This window comes from Castor canadensis, chromosome 3 (genome assembly GCF_047511655.1).
Source record: "Castor canadensis chromosome 3, mCasCan1.hap1v2, whole genome shotgun sequence".
In the NCBI taxonomy this organism is placed as follows: Eukaryota; Metazoa; Chordata; class Mammalia; order Rodentia; family Castoridae; genus Castor; species Castor canadensis.
In genome coordinates, this window is record NC_133388.1 from 113151894 (window position 1) to 113167427 (window position 15534).

At 36.3% G+C, this 15534-nt stretch overlaps 1 long non-coding RNA gene across 1 annotated transcript in view; it reads left to right on the forward strand.

Annotated features, from left to right (window-relative positions):
* The first annotated feature begins 14234 nt into the window (after positions 1–14234).
* LOC141421330 (uncharacterized) overlaps positions 14235–15534 on the forward strand; it is a 43078-nt gene continuing 41778 nt past the window's right edge. Inside the window, exon 1 of the long non-coding RNA XR_012445923.1 lies at positions 14235–14464. This is a non-coding gene — a long non-coding RNA (uncharacterized lncRNA). The remainder of the gene's footprint in view (positions 14465–15534) is intronic.

Genomic DNA, 15534 nt, shown 5'->3' on the forward strand with positions numbered 1-15534 from the left:
GAAGTGAAGCTCTTCAGTGAAGCCAGTTCAGTGCATGGCAGCAGCAGTGCATGTGGAGGAAGGCAGCAGGGAGGCTTCACTCAGGAAGTGCCAATGCATTCTGCTCCTCAAACCATCTTCTGCAGATCATTTCTAGAACTTTCATCAAGTTACACATGCTGTTCAAAATTGATGTTGTGGTTGAGGAAACTGAAGACAGATGGATGTTGAAAACTAAAGCAACACAAAAGTAACAAAAAATGATAGCGTGATTTCAACTGACTAGTCCTCTAGTGTACACATAAAATGTCCTTTCTCAATAAGAATTTTCACTCATTTAAATATTTAACATATCAGTGTCCATGAGATCACAGAATTTAGTGAATGGTCTGTAGCTAAATTTTTAATGTGAGATGCACAGACATAAAATCTTTACATTGAGAAATATGGGAGCAGGCGTCTGAAACTTTGGATAGAAGCCTTTTTGGCTTGAGATTGACTAATCTGCTTTACAATACTGAAAGTGGATGTCTAAATGGCTGATGCTTCCTTGTTCAGACATCAATAAAAATAATTAGTTCCACCCTCTCAAGCAGGAGAAAGGTTAGCATAAATAAAGAACATTCCTCAGTAGTATATTAGCCCTAAGTGTAATTGGACTTGCTTATTTAAATGTTGACCACACAGCCCATGGTACTATTTTCAGTGTTTGCCTAATATTTATTTTTCATCATTTGTTTTCTGTAATAGTTTGAACTGGGTTGATATTCTGCTGTGCTTTCCATACTGTAACTTATTTAGTAGGACAGAGCCCTTCTTGTGCCATTTTTAGTACCTGAGTATGGTAGGCAATAGATAGCTGGAAAAATAAATTGTGTTATGATAAAACTTCAGTTTCCTTACATGTTTTCCACCTCTAATTTCTTTTAATCTAATATTTGTCCAACATTCTTGTTCTCTTGCATTATGTTTTTAGAATCCTTTTACCTTTTAACTAGTTCTTCATTCTTTTTCAATCCTTTAATTAATTCAAAGTATAATGAGCAACTTTGATAAGCTTCATTCCGAGTACAATACCAATATAAGAAAATTTCTGCCTAAAAGTACATTGTGACCTAAAAAGCTAAAAAGTATGGAGGCACATGAATGGACTTCAGATCCATTATGGTGGGGACCGATACAGGTCCTGAAGCCACACTGGGTGGAGAGTGGTGATGAGGATGCCTCCACAAGCTGAGTCCTTAAGATGAACAGGAGAGGCTCTGATTATGAAGTCTCCGTCTACCATGGACAATTTTTGTTGCTGTCCTCAAATAAATTAATGATCCTTTTTAGAATGATTGTAATGTAATTCCTTTATAGTATTTGTCTGCTGTTCTTTCAAGGCACTTTTCATTTATTTATGTTATTGCTATACTTATAAATTCCCCTTGAGAGAGTTGCCTATCTTCTTACCTTTTGTACCCCGATGGCTTTCTTATGAAACATACTGAGTAGCTGCACTGATGTGTCACAGTAATGTTACGAGGCTCTCCTGGGTAGGGTGTTTTGTCATGCTTTTGCTCAATAGTCCTTCTCAAATGTGGACTTTGTGGAACTCAGAAATACACATGGTACTTGCTTTGTTCAATAAAATGTGAAGGAAAACAATGTTTATAATTTCAGGAAGAAGCATTAAGATACTAAATGTGGTTCCATGCTATCTTTTACCGTGTGAGAGGAAGAATGTTTACCAAAGATACTTATACTCCAATCCCATATCTGTGCTTATCTTATCTTGGGTGACAGGAAGACTCTGAAGAAGTGGTTAACAATACGATGGGGAGATTATCCTGGGTGATGTAATTGCACTGGTCTATAAAGGCAGTGGGAACATGCTGACTGTGGTCAGACAGGAATATGTCTGAATATGAGAGTGAAAGAGATGTGAGTCTACAGCTGCCATTGTTGGCTTTTAAGATAGAAGATAGAGACAGTGAGCCATGAAACATACAGGTATTCCTCTTTGAATGCTGCCATAACTAGGCATAACTAGGCATCACAAAATTGGTATCTTATAACAGCAGAAATGCAATTTCTCCCAGTACTGCAGGCCAGAAGTATAGAATCATGATGTCAATAGATCTGTGTTCCTTCTGTGGAGAACAAGCATGGTTCCTTTGCTCTTCTGGTTTCTGCTGGTTGCTGGCTTCCTTGGTTTGTGGCCAACTTACTTCAATCTCTGCCTCCATTTTCACCTTCTCCTTGGGGTGTTGAGTAAGTCTTCCTTTGCCCCACTCTTATAAGGGCCCAGTCAGATAATTCAGGAGGAGTTCCTTCTCTCAAAGTCTTTAACTTCATCACATCTTTTGCCATGTAATATAATAACTTTAATCACAGCTAGTAATATTCACACATCTTGGGGATTAGGATGTATACATATATTTTGGGGCCATCACTCGGCCCCAAAGTGAGTATCCTCAAGAAGTGAGAAGCAAAGAAATGGATTCTCCCCTAGAGCCTCCAGAAGAAATGAAGTCCTGCCTAGCCTTGATATTAGCCAGGCGACAATTGTGTTGGATTTCTAACCTACACAATTGGAAGATCAGAAATGAATGTGGTTTTGTGTCATTGAGTTTATGGTGACTTATTGCAACAGCAATATAAATGAAGACATTGTGTGCTGGCACCTGGCTGTGTCCCAGATCGAGGCTGTGTTACATACCTCCACTATGCAGTAATGAAGACTGTAGAGTTATATGGACATGTTTCATGAGCACCAATGCTTGTTATAATCTTCTGAGTCCTGAGGTATCTTTTGTCTGCAAGCTGACTTAGTCAATGCTGGACAAGAAGGTTAGAAAGCCTTCATGAACCTGAAAAATTTAAAAACAAAACAAATAAAAGCCAGTAGATTTGAAAACAGTCAGATGTAAGTGTCAAAATGGTTCTGCTACTTGTCAGAAGACATTAGATACATCTTACTCATTTTGATAATTGAATTTAATTTATAAAGTGAAAGCAAGAGCAATAACTGAATCTTCAGTCATATTTAAGACTAACATTTTTGAAGAATGAATATTATTCTTAAATTTGCATGTCAATAATCATTATTCTTTTCAAATCTGAGTTACTCTTATTGATCTTTTGTGTTGTTTTCTTTTGAAAATAAATGTATAAGTATTGTCCAATTTTCTCTCACTGTCAATTTGTACTTTGTTTCTTGCAGAGTGACATAATTCCTATCTGCTCTTGGATCAGAGCTAAGACTTTACACTAGCATGATTATTACACATTTGATTTGATTTCATTTTAAATATCCACTGACATACCCTTTTGGGGCTTCTATCAAATAATACAGACACTAAGCATCACTAAAATCTATTCGTTTTCCTTACCTTTGAAATGCTTTGCTTTGGATTATAAGCCTTCAAAATATTTTCCAATGCAAGGTGACCTTCATGCAATGAGCCATTATAACTTGCTCTTCATACATGAAGGCTGTGAAATAGTCCATTCCTTACAGCCCAAGTGACAGTTTTATCATCATTTCCAAAAAGGTACATTATTAAGGAATTGATAAAATATCACTGACAATAGCATTGAAAAATGCAATTTCCTACCTGTGAAATGGATGTTCTATATTATTCCTTCTTGAGTACTTTTTGATATGCTCATGGGAAAAGAAAAGATAAATCATTTATTTTAAGTATGGGAGCATCTATAAATATTTATGTAGGATTATGTATAACAAAGATTTTTTAGCCTGTACTTTGTACTAATAACTTCCCTTTGAAAGTGTATTTATTTTTCTAAAGTATTTAATGCTGTGAGAATATTTCTAATGCATTCATTATTTTGTTTTTAATGGATATTTTGAGTTCTATGTGTGGGTATTCGCATATACATACATATTTATCAATGAATTTAATAAAGATGAAGTACTAATATTACTTTAACTCTCTAATATAAATCTAAATATAAATTTCATTGCATAATATGCATTCAGATGAATATATTTTGTTGTCAAATGTTTTCTTCTTGAGTCTTCTTTCTAAACTTTGATGTTGATAATTTATAACCACTGAAGAAAACAGAAAAGGCCTCTCAGCATGCTTATTATTATACATGAAAAATAAAAGTCTTATAAAAGTAGCACCAGAAGAAAGCATGAAAAAGCATTATAAAATGTAACATATAACATTAATAAATAGAAAATGTCACTCACTTGGTTTAAACAAAGTTAAAAAATGGCCTTTTGGGAAAATAAAAGTTACATTCCTGTACAAACTTCTCATAGAGTTTGAAATCATAGCGACTTGGAATAAGATGTTATTGAAAATAATTCAGTTCTGAATGTCCCATAGGAACTAAATATAAGCCCAAGCATGATTAATTAGTTAATTTTTGCACCATTGAAGGTGAATTTATGAACAGGCAGCTGTATTGACATTATCACTGAAATGGTGGTTGGGATAATTTAATTACATTCAACAAGCTGCTCTTTGAGGCATTCAGATACCTACTTACATGCTAGCTTCTGCCTGCATGTGCTATTTCAGTACATTGAAGTGGAGTTGAATGAAGAACTAAGAGTTGTTTGAGCATTATTTGGCAGCTGCAATGTCTTAGTAAAATAAATTGTATGGCTATTATGCACCTTCTCCACACACCAGGATCTACCAGCTACCAACACCATTAAAAGGAAAAATAAGTTCAAAAGCATCTACACTTTGCCATTAATGAAGAAAGGAATCAAATAATGACACTTTCATTATATACATTGTTTGTAGGACTTAAAAAAGCATTTAGTCCAGAAATACAGTCAAAATTTCCTATGAGCTGTAATTACCTTCCTTCATAGTTAAGGGTTCATAAATAAACTCATTTGGGACTCTTATGTATTCCTTAATTAGAGTAAGATTTCTTTTAGCATACTTAATGGGTATGTGTTTTGTGCTATAAGTCCACTGTACCAGGGGGAAAAAACCTGATCTGGTTGCAGATTGGAAGAATCAATTTTTTTTTAAAGTTTACAGGCTCTGCAGTGAATATTTTGAATGAGAATGCTCAATCCATTAACAGTTAATGCAGTTATTAACATGCCAGTATTCCTGGTCATTATGTGTTTTCTGTTGGCATTCTCTGTTCTTGTTTGCCCCTTTTAGATTGGAAAGAGGAGTCATGATCTCAACACCTGCAACAAGGTATGCTTCTAATATAACCAATGGAAAAGTCAACGGCCTAATAATCACTGGCCATAAGGAAGAGCACATTCACTCTTTGGCCATTCTCTCTGTCTCATTAAAGAGAGAGTAGTACAAGGAAATTTAATTTCCTCCATGTAAATCAAGTGACATAATGTTGACTATTTCACTTTGGACAAACCCTGACACATGTTCTGAACTGTTGAAGCCACTGGGACAGCAGTGGGTTGTGGTGGGAAGTGGGAGGCCTTAGATTCAGTGTGAAATAATAGTGGTGCTTGAGAAAGAACAAATTTAAATAAAATAAAAATGCCTTTTGAAAATGCTTATTATAAAAATTTCCAAGCATACACAGATAATTGAATACACAGTGACACCAAGAGGAATCTGAGCAGATACCTTGCTGTGTAACCCCAGTTTGTGAGCACCAAACCATGTCCCCTTTACTTAGTCTTACTTCTGCAGAACTGCCCTGTCTTCATTGATCTTGGTCAAAAAACACACGGTCTTCTTGTTTTGGGACCTTCACCTTTGAATGCTTCTATGTCATGTGAACCCTAAATAAAATAAATGTGTATGCTTTTCTGCCTTAGAAATGAATCTTGTGAAGAGTAAGAGAAAGGTATTTCCTTTTATTAGCAAGCTTTGCATTACTATGACAAAATACCTGATATGCCTTATTTGTGGAATAAAGAGAGACTGACTTAGCTTACAGCATTGGAAGCTCAGAGTTCAAACAGGGTCTTGTGGGTTCAGCGAGTACCAAGTACTGCCCCTTGGCTGCATTCCTTCATAGCGTTGGTGGCAATAGCAGGAATGTGTGTCAAGAGAAAGTACATGACTACATCTCAATCCAGGAGCAGGGGAGTGGGAGGGAATAACCCAGGGTCCCATCACATTGAAGGCAATGCCTCCAATCACCCAGGACCTTCCACAAGGCCCCACCATGGCTCCCACATATGGTCCTTTGGGGGACACTATCTATATGCAAACCACAGCACTCCTACAGGTGCAAACTCTCCATATCTTTCTCCTTGCTTAATATTTTAACATAATTCTGAGATTTCAGTTTAACACACAAACATTTCAGTGTCTCCAAAAGACAACAGTATTTCTAAAAAACATCTGACAATACTATAATTGCACCAAAAATTAAACTACATAGATAAAAATTTCTCCTTGTTTACATGTATTTGTTAAGAAAACTAGATCACCCTTCCTAAAGAATTTAGCACATTTTTCATTTGGATTATGTACTTCATTGTGTCTTTTAACAAGTTTTTGCCCCCTGCCTACAAGCTGCTGGTTTGAGCTAGAGGACTGGCAAGGAACATTTCATAGAGTATGGCTGTACTCCTCCCATGCGGCATACCAGGATTCCTGCAGCTCATTTACCATGCTTAAGTCACAAGATCCAGTTATGATTATGACAAAAAAGCTTGCAGTCCATCAAAAATCCTAATGACAACTATAGAAAGTCTAGGCAATTTTTTTAAAAACCTGTTTAAACGTATCCAAGATTTACCAAAGTCTCTGCAGAGGACCACAGCAGGAAGGCAAGGTTGTTACATTAGGTTACCAAAACAAGAGGAGCTACCAAGATGCAGCTACTTCTTTCTAAAAGCCCATTACCAGTTTAGCACAAAAGAAGGAAATTTGAGAATTCAGACTGTGCACAGAGAGGAGAATGCTTTTGCCATGGAGAGACAGAAATTAACAAGGTCTCCAAAGATGAAGACCTGGTCAGAATATAAGGCCATCTTTATTTTAAGGAAAATTTTCAAATATTGCAGTGGCCTAGGATTGTAGGTTAAGAACGAAACTGTTAACCCTCTGAAAATCAGAGCACTGTTTCAGAAGCCTTGTTGTAGTAAGAATGAGGACCTTCTCAGGAGAAGGGCCGTGCCAGAGCACACCATCGTCATTTGTAAGTTGGGTGGGATTCACACTGGTTGTGGGAAGCACCAAAGTAGATGGAAATTTAGCAAATGTGTATTGGAGCCCAAGTCACAGAATCACCCCTGTGTCTGTGATTATGGAAGAAAATGGCATCATTTTACACTGTGCTTATACAAACATTGATTGGGCATCCAGTCAATGATAAGAAGATAAATAATATATTAAAATACAAATTAAAAAAGTGAAGAAATAGACCTAGACCTAATTCAGATATGAGATTAGCAACAAGGACTTTATATAACTAAATTTATTATCTACAAAACCTCAAAAAGATGGAGAAGTATATACAAAAAGTCAACATTCGCCAGAGAATGAGAACTCATAAAACTTTCAATTGAAAGTTATGCAGTCTAAAGATGGATTAGCTAAAATTATGTATTCAATAAATGAATGTAACAGTAAATTAAATGTAAGAATAAATCACTTGCAAAGAAGTCGGACCTGTAGAGAATATCCAAATGGAAGCACACAGAGAAAAAAGTACAATACAAAAGCTGGCATAAGAGATATGTGGAAAAAATTTAAATTCTATAAGTAAGATATTAGAAAGAGACTCCCATCAAAATTATGCAGGAGAGCAGAGATAATGGACAGAAATTTTTGTAAATTAAAGTGTTCATCCCAGAGTCAAGAAGTTCTGTGACTACCAAGCAGAATAAATAAGAAGGAAATAGTTACATTATCACAAATGTGATGAAAGGCAAGGGAAAAGAGAAATCCTTACAAATAGGTAAAGAAAAAAGGTATATTGCTTTCCAAAGAGCCAATGCTGATTCTTTGGTAAAAATGTTGGGAAGCTAGACAATATCGACAGACATTATTAAAAAGCTTAAATCAATGACTGCCCAAGAAATCCATTCACATTTAATATGGGAAAGACAAAACCTTAATAGAAAATAAAGATGCTTTAAAAATGAAATATGAAAAAGTTCTAAATACAGTAATTCTTGTGGGAGAGAAATGATTACATGTTTGAATGCAGAAACGCATAAAGAAATAAAGAGCTGCAGAAAAAGTGCCTGCCTCCCATATAATGAAAGTATGTATCAATTTTAAATACCTCTGAAGTCATTATGTAAGTCATGTTAGGAGTTAAGCAGAATTACAGTTTTAACATACTTATCTAGTTTTCTCAAATAAGTAAAAGTATTATGAAAGATGGAATCTGAATTCAAATAGAGCTCAGCAAGATAAAGTGATGATTAAAAACTAAAATTGTAATTTAAGATGAATAAGTATAATGACCTACATTCTGGTCATGTGAAATCCTGTAGGGCTCTTGAGAGTGTGTGTTATGTGTTGTTTATAAGATATCAATAGAGCCCTTTCAAATGGTCTTGGGCATGGTAGGAACAGGAAACTTTCTGCATTACTAAATGTAATTAACAATAATGTTTTACATATCTCAAAATAGATTTCCAATGTATTCATTATAAAAATGGTAACATTTATCATCATTATTATGCTAATTACCCTGATTTGATCATTGGCCAGTATATACATGAATACAAACATCATATGTATCTTACAAATGTTATGTATCAATAAAAATTAAAAAGTGGAACTAAAGAATTACAGTTTTATGATTCTCACATTACCAAGGAGTACAAATGCAAAAGTTTTCCAAGATATAACAATTAAAATCCAAAAAATAAAAACATAAACTAAATTAAAAGTCCTGAGATTTAGTCAACAGGACAGGAATGTGGAGAAACTAGATTTTTTCCTTTATACCCTACACAAAAATCAACTGCAATTTGATTACAACTCTACTTATAAGGGGTATAGCACAAAGAAAAATCCATAGAAGGATACTGTCACAGCCTGGGATGAGGCAAAGAGAAACAATAATTGTGAATTTGAATTGCTATTTCCAACTCAAATTTAAGATTAAATACTTCCAATTCATATTTTATTTGCCTGCTCTTAATGTAATAATTGTGATTCATAATGGCTTTAAAATAAATCATATACTTTTATAGTTTCAAAATAAACACTATATTTCTACTGAATGTGGTTAGTGAAAATACCTCAGAATTTCTTTGCACTTCTATTTTTAAGATAGCATTTTAAAGGCACTTGAAAATTCTTTTCTTTGTGTGTTTTAGCCATCAACTTGTTATATGGTTCTATTTTGAAAAATCAATTTTTGTATTTAATGAGTAATTTTAAAATTCCATTTCTAGTAAGTAATTTCTTGTGTTTTTCTTATTTCCCTTTCTTTGTACCAGTGCACATATTGCTCAGCACCTTGATTTTGTCTTTGAAGAGTATCCTCTAGGGATTCCTCCAGAGAAACAAAAGTGTAGGAAAAATTATCCTTAGCGATGTTCACAATCCAGTGAGACATGGGGGGGAAGAGGTTTTTGACAGAAAGAAGTTCTTGGTCTCTGTTCACGTCACAATTCTTCAGTCAAAGCAGCTGCACCTGACCCTTCACTTTGCATGTAAGAGAGGCAGCCCCATCCATAGGAAGGCTGCCTAGGCAGCTGTCCTTGGATCTCCATTTTCTTTGAAACACTACAAGTCAAGTGAATGTGGAGTGTTCTACAGTAGTGAGAATCAGCGGTGGGCTGCCAGGCAGCAGTGAGACTCATGATATAAAGGAAGTAAACCTTCTGAGCCTTTCCTCAGTGTTGGGTAGAAGCATGCCTCCAGAAATGCTAGCATACTATGCCTAGAACTGTGGGCATTTTTGTCAGCTGTTCTGTTCCCAAGGATCATAAAAGTTTCGTGATGTCTCTCAGAGGGCCACAGGCTGCAGCCCAGACTACATCCCAGGTTAAGACCCAAGGTCCCAGATAGAGGTGCATAACTTGCCAGGACTATACACTCTGAGGGGGAAGGAGGAATAGAAATTTGGGAAGACATCCAGATTGTAAAGGGCCAGACACATGGAATGTGTAGCTCCAATAGAGACTTTATCTACATTTAAAAAGTTGGGGCTGGACTCAGGGCCATCATATTACTATGGAGACCCTTTTAGGGATGGAGGAAGACACCTGTCTTCTACATCTTTTAAAATAGAGTTCATTTATCCTGGACCCTCTCCAATGGGTGTCTGACTTGATGGACAGAAAGACTGCCCTGAATCCCTTCATGTCACCCAGGGGATAGGACTAGGGTGGGGGCCCCCGTACACTTATGTTTTGCTATGAGAAAGAAACCTGTCTTCAGGCTGGGAATGCAGCTCCAAGAGAGAGTTCTTGGTTAGTAAGCATGTGACTCTGGATTTGATCCTAGGAAATATACATGTACACACACAAACACACTCACAACACACACTCATACAAATGCACATGCACACAAACACAATTAAAAAAGAAACCTTCATCCAATCAAGCCCATTCCATGTACACATTTAGGATAATTTTATTAAATGTGAATATTAAAAATATAATAACTATTACTTTCCCCCATATACACATACTCTAATATAAATACATCCCTTTAATTGTACAACTTGCCTTCTGATTAATCCTAAGTGGAAGGAAGACTTCTTTAATTAGACCTACTCCAAGACTGACCTCAAATTTGAGATCCTCTTGTTGCAGTACCACCACGTGGGGCTAGTGTATTTTTTTTTTTAATTTGAAACAGTTAGTTGGTGTTTTTATTCTAGCAAAGTCAGCTCATTACTCAGGCAAGAACTGTCTCCTGGAAGATGAGGAAGTGAAGGGAAAGAGACAGCACAGAGATCTGTGGCTTTTGGGGTTAGAACAGTCACTGCTTTTGGACTCCAAATAGGAAGAAGTGGTCCTGAGAAAAGGCTTGAGCAAAAAACTCCTGTATGTAGTGTGTTAAAATGAGGGCACAGGTACAGAGCAAAGAAAATGGAAGCCTTTTTTTTTCTCTTTGTAAAACATAGTGTGACTATAAAGATTGACCCTACGTCTTCAAACTCTTGCCAGCAGAAAGGAGCTGTGAACATGCTTGGCCTCCACTCAGTCAGATCCAAAGCTCCATCAGATGTGGCCATGGAGGACAATGTGTAAGAACCCAACAGAAGTCAACCAGAGCCAAAGAAGAACCAACAAGGGAATCCTGTATGGAAAGCAGAACTGTGGTACAAACAAGGGTCTCCCCACAAGCCTCTGGGTAAGGGGTGCCCTGTCTGGTCATAGGGATGTCACAACTGTGGACCCAGGTCTATGCTTTGTCCCCAGACTACTCTTCAGTCCACTGGAGGTTTTTCTGGAAGCATCCTGGCCACTCATCACCATTGTGTTCTAGAGGTACCGGTGTAGGAGGCAGACAACTTGTTTCAATTTATATCGAGGTCAATATATACAAGGGCAAACCAGAAGGATAGTTGGAGAACATGCCACACCTACTTTGAGTTCAGTTCACTGCTGGGCTGTCTGAGAAGGAACACATGTGTTTACATGTGTGAAAGGAACAGAAATAGGATATTTGGTAATGGGAGGGTCAAACTGATATAATTTGAATTCCATGTCTCATGATTTTCAGGTGTCCTGGGATGTGGCTACAGCTTGATAACAGCTGTATTTATAGTACTAAGCAATTGTACAGAAAGAAAATATGGAAACCTGTCTTCTTCCTCTCACAGTGAGAGTTCATTCCAAGTCCTGAAAGACATCTAATCAAAAGATGTGCTGGAAAATCCTGCAGAGTAGACCTTAACAAACTCGTGTACAGGATTTTCCAACTATAAATAACTTCTCCAGGAGCCAAGGATCTGAGAAAACTACATACTCATTAATATCAACCAGATATTATTTTGTCCATCTATCCTATGTTTTGAACATTCATTCTTGAATAATGTGTAATTGCTATTAAATCAGTAAAAGTGATTAATGAGTGGATTTATAAAACAATAAATGTCCAAGCAGTTAGTTAAATGTTATCATTATCAATTCCCCATAAAATATACTATGACCATTAAGCTTCATGTCAGCATAAAGTTACATATATTGTAAAAAAATATGGTAATCATAATAAGCTATCTTTAAACATAATTAGTGAGAATTCAAATTTGCACACAAGAATTCAAAGTGATCAGGAAAAGAAAAGGAATTTTATTACAATCAGTATATCAATATTTTCACAGGACCATATGAGCACTGAACAGTGAGTCATTCAACTTGTGAAACATAAAGACAGCATTTTTATCATGGTTTTGAGGACAAATTCCAGCTATGGTGTATGCGATCCAATAATGGTTAGATGTATCCAAAAATCTGCTAAAGATGATGAAAATAATGGGTTAATTTAAAACAGTGTTACATTGAAGGAATTCATTCTCTCCTCTGCACAGTGCAGTAAAGTTGGGGCATTGGTTGGAGTGTGTGTTGTAGAAGCTTCATTACTCTGTGTAGAATATTCATTCCAAGCTTTTGCTTACATTGAGTTTGCTGGCAACCAAAAGGAAATAAAGCAACAGCACCTTTTGTTAGCAGTCTCAATCATGAATGAAAAAATGGAGCCACTGTAGTTAACACATTAAGCAGGAAGAGTATTATAATCTCTCTGCTCCTTTCTTCCTCTTGTTCTCTTCGGAAATGCATATTGTTGATGCCCAACCTGTCCCTTTGGCAACATTCACTTTCTTCAATCTTTTTCTCTATCTGTTCCTTGGACTTGATCATTTCCACCATTTTATATTCAAAGTTCATTGATTGCTATTTGTGCACAAATCTGCCATGGAGTTCATCTAGCAAATTTTTATTTCAATATCTTTCAGCTCCATGCTTTCTTTTAGATTATTTTTAGGTTTTGCGTCTCTTTATTGATAATTCTGTTTTGCCCATAAATCATTTTCTTTGTGTTCCTCATGTCTTCCTGTACTTCTTTGAGCATCTTTCAGAAGTGGTTATAAAGTCTTTGTTTAGCAGACCCACCATTGAGCCCTTCTCAGGGACAGTGTCTGCTGCTTTATTTGTTTGCACAGGCTGTGCTTACTATTTCTTGGTATGATTTATCAATTTTTTTTTTTTGCTGAAAACTAGGCATCTGAATTTAATAATGGTTAACTCTGGAAATCAGTTTCTCCCTTTCCCAAAGTTTCTTTCCTTCCTTTCTTCCTTCTTTCTTCCCTCCCTCCTTTTTCCTCCCTCTCTATTTCTGTTTTCTTGTTTTACTTTTATTAGAGATTGGTACCTTCTTTTTGTGTTTTTCTTGTTTTTAACTTCTGTGTGCTGTCTTTGAGCCAAGGTTCAAACTTAGCGTCCTTTCAATCTTTTCTGAGCCTGCCTCTTTCACTGGGCATGTGGAATTCTAATTTCCCCCATACATAGACTGACTTCTGAGTGTCCTTGTTTTTATGTTCATCTCTCCAAAGGGGGAAAAAAATGATGAAGTCGGGTGGATGTGGGTCCCTTAAATACCCTGGCACACGTATCAGCTGGAGTGGGAGGGGTTAGCAACTGTTGGGAAGCATTACAACAATGGCCACCTGCACCTCTGTGATCAGAAGCACCAATCAGTGATCAGAATACAGATTCCATCTGTTTGGAGGACACACCTTTTGCTCACTTTATCTCCAGCAAGTTGGGTAGAAGCAGCTCCAGGAATCTATCTACACAGGGCTCTCTGCCATGGGACAGGAGTTGGGGATGGGCAGCTGCTACTGTGCTGAGAGTTGGAATTGACTGAAATTAACTGCACTTACAGCCCAAGCCTTCCTCTGGGAGTTGTAAAGCTTTAGTAGAATCCATAGTTCCAAAAATGTTACACAGTACAGATTCTATCAGGGAAAGTGCTGTGAATAGATGGGACAAAGCTTCCTGGTGCTTTCTACTCCATTATTTTCATATATGCACCCATATGCACCTGTATACATCTACAGGTGTTTATTTACATCATCATACCAGTATGTGCATTAAATAGCAAATTATAATCTTGAGTAATTATAATCTGACCTTTTCAGACTTTTTCATCATTTTCACTTTAGCAAAGATAACGTAATTAAGTTTGTAACTAAACATAGCATGCAAGTATGGATTCTAGTTGCTTATTTTCAGTCACATTATAGGGAAGACACTGAGTTTAGAGGAAAACTCAGTGGTTGTTCAGCAGAACAAGTTATATAAGAAAAAAGGAGATGAATCATAAGGGTAAAAACATAGATTAACACTCTATAATTTATAAAGAAGACAATTTTGAAGACAAAGAAGCTCAGAGCAAAATCCTGTTCAAAAAATTAATTTTTAAAATTAATACAGCTTTGTTTATTACTTGTGTTCCCTGAGAACTTGAAGAGATTCCCAGAAAACTTCATTACCATGCCAAAGACTGAAAGAAACTGATGCATACCAGGCATTGCTCTTTCTCTAATCATTGATCAATACCATATGAAGGGTTCCAAAAAATTGTCTCAGGTATGTATAACATGCTAGTATTTTATCTAATGTGTTTATGCAAACTAAATGACAAAATTTGCTATTTGTGAAGAAAAGAGAACAGATATGTCTCAATGGTTACTCACCAGTTTTGAAATCTTCAGCTTAAAAAAACAGAGGCAGCTTAAGTCAGTTTCTTTTCTCATGTTTCAGGAGTGAGATGTGGGAGCAAGTGAAGGGATGGCAGAAAATCTGGATGGGAGATGCGGTCTGCTTCATCATGTGGCCAGTCTCCCAGCAATCTATGTGTCCATCCATTCATATCTTTAGCTCATGATAACCAAAAGAAATTAATTATCTAATCTTCATAACAACCACTTATAGGAAGGTTAGATGAGAACTGAGGTCAGTTTACAATATCATTAGAATGGTGAGCTTGCTGCAAAGGATCAGGAAGAATAGGATTTAGATGTAGATCTAGCTATAGATGAAATAAATGTGAACATACAGAAAAGTATTTTCTATGAGAGATTAACTAATGTCAACATGAGAGCGGAAAAATCTAATCTGTCACCTGCCTTGACTTAAATTTTTACTTGATATGTTTATTTTTCTCAATGTATTTTTCTTTAAATGTACATGCCATTTATTTTTTATTATTATTATTATTAAGATGTCAGGTTCTTTCTTTTTTTGTTATTCATATGTGCATACAATGTTTGGGTCATTTCTCCCCCCTCCCCCCACTCCCTCATTTACCCACCACACCACCCCCTCCCTCTTCCACCCACCCCCTTAATACCAGCAAGAACTATTTGCCCTTATCTCTAATTTTGTTGAAGAGAGAATATAAGTAATAATAGGAAGTAACAAGGGTTTTGCTAATTGAGATAAGGATAACTAAACAGGGAGTTGACTCACATTGATTTCCTGTGCATGTGTGTTACCTTCTAGGTTAATTCTTCTTGATCTAACCTTTTCTCTAGTTCCTGGTCCCCTTCTCCTATTGGTCTCAGTTGCTATTAAGGTATCTGCTTTAGTTTCTCTGCCTTGAGGGCAACAAATTCTATCTAGTTTTTTAGGTGTATTACCTATCCTCATATCTCCTT